This window comes from Chelonia mydas, chromosome 1 (genome assembly GCF_015237465.2).
Source record: "Chelonia mydas isolate rCheMyd1 chromosome 1, rCheMyd1.pri.v2, whole genome shotgun sequence".
Lineage (NCBI taxonomy): Eukaryota > Metazoa > Chordata > Testudines > Cheloniidae > Chelonia > Chelonia mydas.
Genome location: NC_057849.1, coordinates 162613676 through 162628498, shown reverse-complemented (window position 1 = coordinate 162628498; position 14823 = coordinate 162613676). Strand labels below are relative to the sequence as shown.

The window sequence follows — 14823 nt, the reverse complement described above, 5'->3', positions numbered from 1 at the left end:
CTGGTATAAAGGTATAATGATAGATAGATAGATGAAAAGACTGGGACATTTCACTTTGGCTAAATTGTCTGATTTACATTTTTCCATTTGAGCGATTCAGGTCATAAAGGACGATTTTGGAATCAGTGAAACTTCTAACTGGTACCATTGCTTTGGAAATCACAATTAGGGGTTTAGTTTTAGCGTTTGGGCCTGCATTGGGCATAGGTGTTAGCTGTACAAAGCCCACATTTAGACCCAGGGCAAAGATTAGTCAAAGGGAGAACACTGGCTTCCTCTCCAACACAGATTAGTTAAAAGGAGAGACCCATTAACTCTATAGCATCAAGCAAGATCATGCCAGTCCTGACAGGTTGTTAGGCCTACACCACAAAAGTTAATAAGAGCATGATTCAGACCTTCTGGTGCTGTAGAATTACTTAAAGAGGAGTACATAGGAAGAGGGGGTTAAGGGTTCCAGGGAAGTGGCATGGGAAGCAGTGTGACAACTTTAACCATTCAGTACTATCAATCTCTTTTCAAATAAAACTGTGAGAACACAATTTCGGTAGTAAATAAGAGCCTGTGCCAAACTCTATGGGAGTCAGTGGAAAGAGTCTCATTGACTTCGGATCAGGCCCTAAGTGGAGAGATCATACAAGATCAGTTCTGAGACCAGTGGACATACCAGTCCCCCATCAAAATGACATGTGGCTGATAATGCAAGGCAACTATTTCATAATGCAAAATTTAAATAGCTTTGGAAATTGTACAGATGCTGCTGATTATTTTCAGCAGAAAGAAGGGACAACATTTCTATTGAAGATTACTATTTCTGTTTGTTACATGACATAGGACATTTCTTTGTTGTTATGAAAGTACTTAGAAGATCAGCTGTTTGCCTTTGTGTGTTTAATAATATGCTTAGTATTCCCCTCATAGTTGCAACCTTACCAAACTGTAAGCCAATGTTTTCTCCAATGGCAAAAGGTAAACCTCACAAGTAAAAAGCAGAGTGTAACTTTCCAAATCCTAATCAAGTGCACTGGGGCAAAGTTAATACATCATAAATAATATTAATACATTATTATAAATATTAACACAGTTAATGTTAATACTCTTTAAAATGTTGGTGGGTGGTTGTGCAGACATGTTTATTTTCTCAAATGTAGAAAAAATTGTTTGTGCTATTGTTTCAAATGTCAAAATCATATTCCTGAACAAGCATACCTAAATTGTAGAGAGAACAAAAGTACAGATGTATATATTACATTACTACCCTTAGATTCCTTTTCACATGTAAAAGGCTTTTAAATACTTTGTTATCTTACTCTTAGGTGTTTTGTGGCTTGACTCCCAGTTATTTTAGTAGTATTGGAGTTACTAATGTAACTGTCTATAAGTAAGAAAAAATAATAAGAGTTCACATTTTCATTTCTAATAGCAACTGAATTAAAAATATCCCAAGATCCTCTCTCACAAAAGACTATTCAAAGTTGAAATTAAGTTATTTAGATAAGGAAATCCAAGATAAATTTCAAAAGTACTTATGTATTCAGTATTTCATTGTTCATAGAGCTATCCAAATAAATTAAATGAATCAAGACTGTTACCTCCCCTCCCAACCCAGAATCCAGCATTAAAAATATTCCATACAGACAACTGTGTAAGTAAAATGTAGAAGAGCCTCTTAAATTCCAATCTATTGCCAGCAGGAACTGGTGACATTTGTAGGCATTACAATCTGCTCACACATTTTTTTCTTAATGCAGGGATGTAATCCGTAGTGATAAAGAAAAAAATCAAAATGTTACTGATCCCTTTAGGGAAAAAAGAATGCTATCCAGAACAATCCAAGCAGGTTTTTCACTAGTTCCGAATTAGTGAAACTTACAACAGGTAATGCAGGCCAAAAGCTGTCAGAAAATTCTCAAGAAGTAAGATGAAACCTGTAAATGCCATTTTGAGTCTGCTTAAAACTAATATACCTGTTAAGGGCTACAGGCTATGCAACAGCAAAAATGAGTACTGAGCTTCTAAAGTTGCTGACTTTCCTTATACTTTCCCTTCCTTCCTCAACAAAAGCACACAATTGATTTTCTTAAGCCTTGTTGAGTTTGTGAAAACAAATCTGCCTCTTTTAAAGAGACAGTACACTATTGGCACAAAGACTCGTAATAAACAAAACAATCTCTCTCTGGCAGAGGTGACCTGTACTTGCTGATGCCCCCCCACCCCGCCCACGTATCCCCTCTGCTCTCAAGGACAGATGTTAAAAGAAGCTGTGCTGATTTACATCAGCTGAGGAGCTGGCTCTCCATGTTTTGTAATCCACATGCATGTTCACTTTTTGGAAAAGGTGAATCTAACAGCAAAATCTCCATATGGCCTGGTGTGCATTTCCTTTTGAAAACCATGTCACAGCAAAATAAATGGAAAGAGTCAACGGGTCATTTAAGTGTTACGTACAGTTGGATCCAGTAGTGAGAGATTAGTGATGCACACGGAGTTGGAAGGAAAGTTGCTTAAGCTTTTTCTCCTCTTCACAGATCCTGAGCTTTTATACTAAGATTATCAGGTGGCATACTTTCTTGGTTCACTGATCTTTTCGCTCTACATGATTCTAGCATCAGATCTCTACCTCAGCAGCCCCAAACTGGACTGTGTCTCTCTCCTCCTTCTCCTGGCATTCTGGTGACTTCCTCTAATCACTTCCAAGCCTGCTGTGAGAGCCTGCATGAAACAACAGTACATTTACCCTTTCCCTTTTTAAATACATTAAATTGTGCTGTCAATACTAACCTGGAAATTGTTCAGTACTTTGTTAGTCACAGGACCTAATTCTCCCCGCATATGCAAAGGTTTGGAGCACAGAATTGGGCTTTTACAATGGAAAGATGCACAAAAGAACAATGACATTTTAGGTAGAACAGGGAGGGTAGGGTTTGTTTGTTTGTTTTTAAAGTGTTCCTGGTCATTTTTGAGAGAGTCCCTACCATAGCTCAATGGCCTCCAGAACACTGGCCTATCCTGCTCTCTCCGTACCTTACAGGGCCCGTCCAAGCTGCTTACCACAGCCTTAACGCGGTGGAGGCCCAAGACTTATACCAAGGTCAAGGCAGCCATCTCACATGTTTTTGATATCACCACTGAAATCCACTGGCAATGTTTCTTCTGGGAAAGATTTTTCCCAGGGTGCCCAGCTGCAGGCTCTGGCCCAGCACCTTAAGGAACACTGCTGGAGGTGGCTTCAACTCGAAGAGCAAACCAGGAAGCAGATCACCGAACCAGTAGAGTTGGAGCAATTTACACAGATTCTCCCTGCCAGCAGCTGGGAATGGGTGTTAAGACACCAGCGGGGCCTTGGCCAATGCAATTAGGTTGGTGGAAAACTTTCTGGGGGCAGGTGGCACCACAAGAACTGGGTGGTGATCAGAAGGCCCTAGACACAGGGTGTCCCTGCCCCGGAGACCCAGAGACTACTGAGGGCAGCATGCCCCTGTGAAGGCGGGATTCTACCCTGACCTGCAACCCAGCTGCAGCTTGGATGGGACCCTGGGAGTCCGGGCCCAGGGGGCCAAGCACCCCAAGGAGAAACCCAGCCCTGATGGGGGAACCCACGGGGACACCCCACGGCCAATGCTGGGAAGGGATAGAGTGAGTCCCCTGACCAAACCCTGCTTCTCATGCGAACGGCCAGCCCATTTCTGTCAAGAGTTCCCCTACATGGACTACTCCTATGGGCAGGTCCGGATGGCGGATACCCAGGCCAGAAAGAAAGGACCAGACAAAATGCAGGTTAATGGGGTGGCCACGCTGGCATTGATAGGTTCTAGGTGTAGCCAGACAATGGTCCGAGTACACCTAGCCAGGCTGGGAGACCACCTATACACCATCTGTCTACAGTATGTCCATGAAGATGAAAGTCTTTCATTACCCCCGTGCCCCACTAGGGAAGTGCAGCTCACAATAAGTGAACACTTGAGGAAAGTGTGGGTCAGGGTAGTCCCTGCACTGGCTTACCCGGTGATTCTGGGTCAAGACCTGGAAGATTTTAAGGAGATTATAAAATCTTGGGCTAATGACCTGCTGAGGGAAGAATACCCCCAGGGAGGGACCCCCGAGTCCCTGGGGTCAGGAAACCTAGCTTGAGTCAGGGATGAAGAGGACTCCAAAGAGAGCCTGTCCCAACAGGAACCACCAACAGGGAGGCAGAAGGCCCCCCAAACTGAAGAATGGGATTTGCTGATGGCCAAAATAGATTTTATAAGTGCTCAGAAGGAGGACCTGACTCTGAGCCGGGCATATGAGCACCTCACAGGCGTGAACCGGAAAGTGGCAGACCCAAGGCTGCTGCAACTATGCCCTCACTTTGAGCTATGGGAGGCGAGAATGTACTGGATGGCCAAGGATGCCCAAACAGGAGAAATACTGCTGCTAGAGCCGTCACATACAATACCCTGTGGGGGTCCGATTGGGCAAGAGAAAACCTTCAACTAGGTAACCCTTAGGTTTTACTGGGGATACATGGAGATGTCAAAGATTATTGTGTGTCATGCCCCGAGTGCCACCTGACCAGGTCCATGATACCCCTGAAAGCCCCGCTCGTCACCCTCCTGGTGGTTGGGACCAACTTCAAAAGAATCGGCATGGGTCTGGTGGGACTGCTGGAGAAGATGACAACCGGGTACCAGTACATTCAAGTGATAGTGGTCTATGCCGAGGCCATCCTCCTTTGAGCTAGCACAGCCACTCACATCATCCCTGAGCTACTGAAGCTATTCACCCGGGTCAGGGTACCAAAGGAGATCTTAACCAATCAGGGGAGCAACATGACATCAAAATAGATGAAAGAGCTATGTAATCTCTTAGACTGACATCTTTAGGGCCTTAATCTTTATCACCCTCAGACAGACAGGCTAGTGGAGTGCTTCAATAACGCCCTAAAAAGGATGCTGAGGAAGTTCATCGCCCATGACCCACGGCATTGCGATCAGTTACTCCCACCCCTCCTTTTTACTATCCGTGAGGTGCCTCAAGCTTCCATGGGGTTCTCATCATTTGAGCTTCTGTACGGGAGACTACCCCATGGGGTGCTAGACCTCCTCTAGGGGATGTGGGATGAGCAGCCACCACTTAAACCCAGTGTGGTCCAACACATAATCTGCCTGCAAGAGGATTTGGAGAGGTTAGGGGCATTTTCCCTGGGAAAACCTGCTGCAGGACCATGAGGACCAAGAATGAGCCTAAAATAGAGGGGCCTGGATGAGAGAGTTCAGGCCCATGGATAGGGCCCTGCTGCTCCTTCTGACCTCAGAGTCAAAACTGATGGCTCAATGGCAAAGCCCATTTGAGGTGCTGAGGAAGGTAGGGGCAGTTAATTATGAGCTACGTCAGCCCAGAAAATGACAGGTGATACAAATTTACCATGTCAACCTGCTAAAAGTCTGGTGTGAGTGGGAGAGCCTCCTCATAGCACCATCTCTGCCCGAGCTGGAACTCGGTTCACACATGCCCCCAGGACAAGACACTGGACTGATTCCACCAGGAGAAGACTTTCAGCCAGAGCAAGAGTGCCAGCTACAGCAGTTGGTGGAAGCCTTTCCCGCGGTGTTCACTACGCTGCCGGGGCGTATGCACCTGGCACGTCACATAGACACCAGCCAGGGAAAAAGGTCCGGGAGAACCCCTGACTCATGCCAAGAAAGATATGGGAGGTAGTCCACTAGGAACTGCAGATAATGTTGAAGTTGAGGTAGTCGAGGAGTCCCATATGAGTGGAGGAACCCCATTGTGCTGGTACTGAATACCAACTGGTCAATCTGCTTCTGCATAGATTTCTGGAGCATGAATGCTATATCAAAGTATGATGCGTACTCTATGGCCCAGGTCAATGAGCTACTAGACAGACTGCGGACCCCCAAGTATATATGACAGGTTTCAGAGTAGCAGCCGTATTAGTCTGTATCTGCAAAAAGAACAGGAGTACTTGTGGCATCTTAGAGACTAACAAATTTATTAGAGCATAAGCTTTCGTGGGCTACAGCCCACTTCATCGGATGCATAGAATGGAACATATAGTAAGAAGATATGTATATATATATACACACACATACAGAGAAGGTGGAAGTTGCCATGCAAACTGTAAGAGGCTAATTAATTAAGATGAGCTATTATCAGCAGGAGAAAAAAAACTTTTGTAGTGATAATCAAGATAGCCCATTTAGACAGTTGACAAGAAGGTGTGAGGATACTTAACTTAAGGAAATAGATTCAATATGTGTAATGACCCAGCCACTCCCAGTACCTATTCAAACCCAAGTTAATGGTATCTAGTTTGCGTATTAATTCAAGCTCAGCAGTTTCTCGTTGGAGTCTGTTTTTGAAGCTTTTCTGTTGCAAAATTGCCACCCTTAAATCTTTTACTGAGTGGCCAGAGAGGTTGAAGTGTTCTCCTACCAGTTTTGGAATGGTATGATTCCTGATGTCAGATTTGTGTCCATTTATTCTTTTGCGTAAAGACTGTCTGGTTTGGCCAAGGTACATGGCAGAGGGGCATTGCTGGCACATGATGGCATATATCACATTGGTAGATGTGCAGGTGAATGAGCCCCTGATGGCGTGGCTAATGTGATTAGGTCCTATGATGATGTCACTTGAATAAATATGTGGACAGAGTTGGCATCGGGCATATTTTACCCTTGACCAAAAAAGGGTTACTGGCAGATTCCCCTAACTGCCAAGTCACAAGAGAAGGCCACCTTCTCCACACTGTTTGGATTATACCAATTTAAGATCATGCCCTTTGGCCTACGTGGGCTGCGGCCACCTTTCAGTGCCTAATGGATCACGGGCAGTACGCTACTGCACACATTGACAAAATCAACATTTATAGTCAGGACTGGAATGACCATCTAAGGCATGTGATGGTAATTTTGCAGGCCCTCCAGGAGGCAGGGTTAATATCTAACCCAGCCAAGTGCAAGCTGGCCAGCTGGGAGATGACATATCAGAGCTACCTAGTTGGGGGCAGGCGTCTAAGGCAGCTAGTCAGCAAAATGCAGGCCCTAGAGCAATGTGCAATACCATTCACAAAAAAGCAGGTGCATCGCTTCCTAGGCTGAGGACTTGCTGAGTACTACAGATTCTTTGTGCCCAATTTTGCCACCACTGCAGCACCCCAACCGATCTAATAAAGGACACCAGCCTGAAGATGAGATGGTCCATGACCTGAAATAAGGCATTCTGTGAGCTAAAAGAGCAGCTGAGCCAAGAGCCAGTGCTCGCACACTCTGACTTCATCAAGAGGTTTAGGCTACAAATGGACGCCTCTGAGGTAGGGCTAGGAGCAGTTCTTTCCCAGGACATTGATGGAGAGGAGCACCCCATACTGTACCTCAGCCAGAAACTGTTCCTACAAAAAACATCCTACTCGGTCACTGAGGAGGAAGCCCTGGCAGTCAAATGGACTGTGGACACCTTAAGATATTATTTGTGGGGGAACCCCTGTCTCCTAGTGATGGACCCTGCACTGCTATGGCGGCTACACTCTGCGAGGGTTGCCAACCCCAGGATCATGCATCGGTACCTCTCCTTTCAACCTTACAGCTTCCAGATATGTTGCAGGGCTAGGAAGGGCCATAAAAACAGACTTTTTTTTCAAGAGGTGAGGGAGGGTGGGGGGGATGTGCAAGGTCTGCAAGACAATACCCCAGCACTAGATCTGAGAGGGGAGGCTGTGTGATAGTGTGTATAAACCCCTCTCTGGGCAGAAAAGGGTTAAAGAGCAGCTCTGAGCTCAGGAGGCGCTGCCCCTCCACCTTTGCTGAGAATGCTCCCCTGGAGGTGGGGTTTAAAAGGGAGCCAGACAGCTCAACTGGGCGTAGACAGGGCAGGGAGAAGGACCCACTCTGTGAGTTGTGGAGGAGGACGACATAGCCAGATCCAGACCGGGAGAAGGCATGTTGATGAGCGGCATCTTTTATGGGTCGGAGGCGGGTAGGCAAGCCTCAAGGTAGCACTTGCAGGGACAAACTGCCACATGCCCTGGGAAAGAGGGAGGTAGGAGGTGGCCCAGGAAGGCTAACTTAAGGCACCTCAAGGTGAAAGACGCTGGACAGGCCTCACAGGGTCCTGAGTTGACACTTGGTGGAGCAGGAGGGAGTGGGTTCCCTGACCCATCCTATTGCAACCACTAGGTGGAGTGGCTGCCAGCGGCGGCAACCCCTAGGTGGTGGACAGTGAACCCATTCACAATTCTCTTCTCCCAAATTCTGTTCATGTAATATTTTTGCTGGATCACCTCACAGTATGAAGGCAATATAATGTACACAGGATTTGTCCCTTTCCTTTTCATAAGAGTTACATTGTCATCTATGGCTGTGGGTGGAATTTTCAATCTCCACGCATTTTGTTACCACAAATCAAGTTTAGACATGTTTTTGCCTTTTCTGTAAGCCCTCTAGGGTTATGTAGTCACATATGCTTGTTCCCACAGTATTCCTTAGTCTGGCTTTCAAATACAGAAATAGGGTTTTTCTAGGTATCTCTTAATTTTGTGAACAGTGTTATCTGAACAATATATGTCATGAAAATCCATGCCCCCAATGTCAGGGTTCTAAACCACTTAATTGGGTAGAGAAGGCTGAGTATCAAAAAATTTAATGTCACATTTTGGAAACAGGACATATCTCATGTAGAAATTGTCCACATGGAGATGTAAGATACATTGGTTTAAAGATGTACATAGTCTGTACTTCTTTAACAATTGTTTGATGCAAACATGCTGCATCCTGTATGTACCGTGAACTGCAGAATAGAGAATATTTGTTCTGATGTCTGCTATCCTAATGCCATTTTTTTTAGTGAAATCCCATCCATATATTTAAACACTGGGAACTGAATGCCAAGGGCTTGAGAAACAAATGTAGGGTCTGATCCAGTGCCCAGTAAAGTTAATGGGACTCTTCCTTTCCATTGACTTCCATGGGAACCAGATTGGGCCCATGGCTAGAGAGCTCTTTTCTTCCCTCTTAGACTTCCTCTGGTGAATAGCTAAGGCCCCAGTTCTGCAAAGCATTTAAGCACATACACAAATTCATCCCTATTCAGCAAAACACTTAAGCATAGGTTTATCTTTAAGCCTATGCTTAAATGCTTTGCTGAATAGGGATGGTTTGCTGAATCAGGGCCTAAATCAGAGGTCCCCAAACTGTGGGGCACACCCCCTTAGAGGGACACAGAGCAATATTTGGGGGCACGGCAGGACCTGGGCCAGCCCCCATGAGGGGAGGGAGCACCACCCAGCCCCACTCTGCCCCCAGCCCTCCTCCAGCCCTACATCCAGTCGCAGCCATGCTCCCAGCCCCAGCCCCACCCCCCATCTGTAGCCCCAGCCTCAGCCCCCGTACCCCTGTCCCCCCCGATCAGGAGCTATGGCCCTGCTCCCTGCCCGGCTCCCTGTGGGGGGTGCAGACAGGGAAAAGGGGAGCGTGACTGTGAAGAGTTTGGGGACCATTGGCCTAAATGCATATTATTTCTTCAGTGGTAACTTGCAACTTTCATATTTGAGAATGGGTCAAAATCCACATAGAAAAGCGAAGACTTTCTATTATGCTAAATCATCCCATTTTTGAGAGCCACCATCACAAATACTTAGTTCTTTGCTCATTACAGAATGCTGGAATTGTGGTGGGTCACAAGGGTTTCATGGAGGTTGTGGTCATCTGACCCTTATATATGGAATGACCTACTTACCCCAGTTCATCAATCAACCACCCTCTTTTGATCCAGATCTCTTCTGAAAACCCATTTCTTCTGTGTAACCTCCAAGAAGTAAGCCTGTAATAGAAAACCAAAAGAATCTTAATGGAACCTCAAGATGTGTACACATCAAAAGGGAGTAATCATGGGATCTTATACCTGGGTTGGAGAATTATTTTGGGGGTTGAAGAGGCAAAAGAAGCAGTCCATAGTTTTGATAGCTCCAACCCTTTTTGTCTTAGTCCACTCACAAAGACATCTGTTTTTTCAAGAACAGTTCAGGCAGAAATAATCACTGCTTTAACAAATCAGGCTTGGCCTTCTACCCCAATAATAGAGAGCAAATGGAGTCAATGAAAAGTAGACAAAAACACTCAAGAAACATCAGCTGACCATGCAATCCTCCTGCACAATAAGTTTCCATTAATTTCCATTAATTAACACAATCCAGATTCTCCTAAACACAAAGAAAGCAAGTGAATGCCATTTCATTTGGGGCTTTTAATAAAGTGGTAAGAATTGTGATGGCCATAGTGATGCAGCATTTGTTTTGTCGACTTACCACATTAGCAGGAGATTGAATCCTGTATAAATCCATTGAGTAAATTCTATTGACGTGTTGTGGTAAGTGATGGTTGGAACTCACCAAAATATTAAGAGAGATGGTAAGAGATGTAATTTCTTGATATTGTTTGAAAAGGTTAGGTGCAAATGTTGGTTGCTATATTTAAAGGAAAACATTTGTTCCATGTCAATAAGAAAGGGATGCAAACTTCAGAGTTCTGGTCTGAGCTGGTCTGAGGTTAAGGATCTGGGATTTGGTTCTGTGAAATAGAGGTATACACCCAATGTGAGGGTTTAGTTAGATGTGGGTGTTTTGTGTCAGGCCCATCTCTGTATTTTTTGAGTCTGCCTTTTAGACTGTTAACTCCTTGAGGCAGGAACTTGCTTTATTTTTGTGTCTTCTAATGCATTGAGCATATTGTTGGCACATAACAAATTGTATATTCTGTATGTCAAAGGAAAAACAAATTTAATAAAACAAATTTGTTGATTAGGTCCTCCTGCCTTTATACTACAATTCAAACTGATAAACTTCTCAGTGGGATAGGACTTTCAGGTGACCTCAGCTTTATTAAGGAAAGTGGGTACTAATTCCAAAGAAATACTGATCCCATTTTTTATGCAATATGTTTCACATTTCTCAGTAACGTTCTCTAGGTTTATAACCAACCACTTTAATCAGTCACCAACTATCAGACTTTTTTAATCTTCCAGCCAATCAACAATTATAATTAAAATATTTTTCTTTGTCACCAAACATAGAAAAAATATTCTATTGTCTTAGAGAGAACTAGAGAGGCACAACTAGGCATGGTGGTGCCTTATTTGTTCAGCATTGTGAGTCACTTCATCTGAATTTCTGTGCATTTTAAGAGAGTTGTTTAAAAGATCCATTGTGTGGCTTTTGGCAACAAAAAGAATACCAGCACTGTTTGGACACTAATTTAGAATTAATTTTAAAACATAAGTTGTAACATAAGGCCTGGTGCAAAATCCATTGAAGTCAGTGGAACAATTCCCAAGGATTTCAGTGGGCTTTGGATCAGGGCCCTAAAGAACTGTAGAATATTTTTTTTTTATTTATTTATCTCTCTTTTCTTTGTTCACATGCTAGAAGACACGAGTTAGATTTTCAGAATCACTTTGCATTTTTGGACTGCAGCAGAATTTTTGGTCTTTCAGTTTATCCAACCTAAAGTTGAATTGAGTAAAAAAATGTGAAGCCAATTGCTGCGCTAATGAAAGTAATCCAGCCATGAAGATAGCTTTTTGGCCTTGATCTACTGTACTGTTAACTGACATCTCCTCTGCTGGGGGGACTGTAGGCCACTCTTGCAAGGGAATGGATTAAGTGATCCCATTCCTCACCTCTAACTCATGTGATCCTATGTCATGTGAATAAACTAGGACTGTTTAAACCCCGCAGGGTTTCGGTCACAATGGTGTTTGCAAACTGAACCTTGCATTGTGTTTCTTGAGGGATTGACCCCCGCAAGATTGCATGGAGATTCAAGTTCACAAACCCAAATTTTTAAAGGAATATTTTTCTCCAGACTCCAGGATCCACCTACTTAAAATCTTTGGGTGTAGTGGTTTCCTGCTATCTCCTGGGCATGGTTGCCCCCTTCCTCAATCTTCAGAAGATGATGTCACCAGCTGTGTATTTCTTTCATCTTTTATTTACCAGGGTTCTAGCCAGAGCTACTGCCTTCATATACTTGAGGGTAAGATTGATGTCTTGAGGCAAGTTCAATCCTGATGTAACTCCATTGGATCCTCTATTTTGGCTTCAGTGGAGTCACACCCATGATGAATTTGGCCATTGAAGTTTGATATGTAATCAGAGTTATGATATGTCAGATAATTATGGTCCATAAGACATGTTCATGAAATAAAGGAAAAGAAGTGTTTTCCTTTAGGAAAATGCATGTTGATAAAATATTTTACTGTAGCTAGTGACTATAATCTTCATCACTAGAGTCTACCTGGATTGCTGCACCTATGGTATTAATTCTAAATTAGTGTCCAAACAGTGCTGGTATTAAAAACACTTATTTTTAATATTTGCTTGTGAAGGGCCTGCTGCTCCAGCTCTCATTGAGGTCAATGGCAAAACACTCAGGATCTGGTCCTAACAAAGCAACACAGTCAGAACTTAAGATCTGGAACTAGCATTTGCTGGTTGCAACTTTGCTGAGTTCTGGACTAGACATCTGAGAACAGAGAATTCTAAGGTCGCCAGTTTACCATTGTGCTTTCAAAGCAAACATCTGCCCATTACAAAGGGTTAAGATAACACCAACTGCTGGCACAATGTCTAAAATTAAAAATAAGATGATTATACAAGCATTCTTTCCCTTGCATGACAGCACAGCCTCTCATGCTGCCACTGTGGGAATGGGAATCTCCAACCCACGCTGCTCTGGGGGACTCCATAGGGATTCCAGAAATGGTTACAATCCACAGTGAAAACAAAATGATAGAGTTATAGCTCCATGTTGCAAGCTGTGGAGAGGTGGGGGGGGGGGGGGAGAAGGGGGAAAGAATCATATCTGAAAAACTAAGGAAATGGGAAAATTTAAGTGAAGCTAATGAGTATATGTCAAAATAAAATCTAGCAAAGTGGACACTCTGGCATTATGCTCAGGGTGTGGAGTCGGCCCAAGGTCCCTTTCCAAAGATGATTACCATTGAATAAGACTATTAGACTAAGACTTTTTAGGGTGACTTGAACTATGCATCCTGGAAAACTTTGGGGAACGTGGGGGAAGAAAGAAGCAAATTATGGAACAGATGAATTGGATTGCTCTGAATTCTTTGACGTAATGTTTTTTCACGGAGGACTTCCCCCTCTGTCCTAAGATTTAATATTAAAAAGAACCCTCTATACCTATAGAAAGAGCTTAAAGAACTCCAGGGTGATGGACTAATAAGAGTTACATTGACTCTTTGCTAGGTGAGAGGCCCCTTTGTGAAGAATATTACCTAACTTATAGGCAATGGGAAGGACGGTCCCTCGCTGCATACATCACAATCAAAAGAGTTAATGTACACATATCGATCCTGATTCTCCTCTCACTTTTCCACGTGTACCAGTGTAAAACTGATCTACTCTGGCATAAGTGAGAGATGAATCAGGCCCTTTATGTCTGCCACTACTAATTTTTTTTCCTGGAAACAGAAGCTGATGAGAGGAGCAGTCCCATTTTACCTGCCAAACCTGTACTAGACAAAGCTTTCTTTTATCACTGGACACACTGCTGCCATCTCCAGCACTCTCTTCTTGCATAAAGCCTACTTCTATAACTGGTTCTCTTTTATTCTGGGGGGAGGTTTTACACTGTACACTCAGTTCCTCTATATGCCTGACTGTTATCATTCATTATTGTTATTAATATATATTATTTGTATTGCAGCAGTGCCTACAACATGCTAGGCTCTATCTAGACCAATATGAAGACATCACTGTCCTTAATCAGAACCTTAACTTTGCTTTGATGGGCAGAAATCTTGAAGCTGTCTCTAACCCCAAACTTTCTTTCCCTCTTGATTTTCAGACCAAGATTGCATGCCAGTTTCAGCCTGCTCAATTGCCACCTACTTTGCATATGTACAACAAGCATGTGCATGCACAAAAGCAGGGATTTTCATGCTCACAGAGTTAGATGGCAACTATCCATATAGCTATCCAGTGCACACACTCAAGTCTTTGATTTACACAAGTGTATGTGGTAGTTCCTGCAGTAAACTGTCACGCACTTGAACATATAATCTCAGTCTGAAAATCAGTCCTCTAATGTCTTGAGTATGATAGTTCCTTCTTTTACATTCTTCCTAAATGCCTCTTCTTCAAACTTCAGGTGTATCATAGAACATCAGGGTTGGAAGGGACCTCAGGAGATCATCTAGTCCAACCCCCTGCTTAAAGCAGGGCCAATCCCCAATTTTTGCCCCAGATCCCTAAATGCCCCCCCCCAAGGATTGAACTCACAACCTTAGGTTTAGCAGGCCAATGCTCAAACCACTGAGCTATCCCTCCCTCCTGTCCAGAACTCTGCAGCCAAATGACTTTCTCACTCCAGGAAGCAGAAACATTGTGTAACAAACTAACCCTCTGTCATTTCTGATGGCTTCATAGTTTTTTCTAAATCCAATTCATATTGCCTCTCCATGGACATGTTTCATGCTACCTCTCTATGTTTGCTTGCCTATTTCCTGTTTATTTCACTCATCTCCTCCACTATTGTCTTCCTCTCTCTTACCTCCACATGTAGGGAATCACTCATTCATTTGTGCTGCCCCTTTTATGGCCCTTTCCCCCTCATTTATCCCCTTGAATGACTTCCCCACTTCAAATTTCACCTTAAATCCTTTGTTTTATGGTAATGAAGATTATCTTTCTCTGAAAACTGTTTTGTGACATCATGAGTGGAGATCACTGTATGCTACAATAGTACTGTATTGTAGCATAGTGAAACCGAGCCGAGTAAACCTTAGCCACTTTCATTTCATCACTGC

The 14823-nt window shown here is 43.6% G+C and overlaps 1 protein-coding gene and 1 long non-coding RNA gene across 8 annotated transcripts in view; one reads left to right on the top strand and one right to left on the bottom strand.

The window, feature by feature from the left end:
* The window catches only part of EVA1C (eva-1 homolog C), a 62847-nt gene that overhangs the window by 1256 nt on the left and 46768 nt on the right, over positions 1-14823 (top strand). The window lies entirely within an intron of this gene.
* LOC114022116 overlaps positions 1858-14823 on the bottom strand; it is a 34661-nt gene continuing 21695 nt past the window's right edge. The window contains exons 4-5 of the long non-coding RNA XR_005226259.2: positions 9736-9819; positions 1858-2712 (exon numbers count right to left, since the gene is read on the bottom strand). This is a non-coding gene — a long non-coding RNA (uncharacterized LOC114022116). The remainder of the gene's footprint in view (positions 2713-9735; positions 9820-14823) is intronic.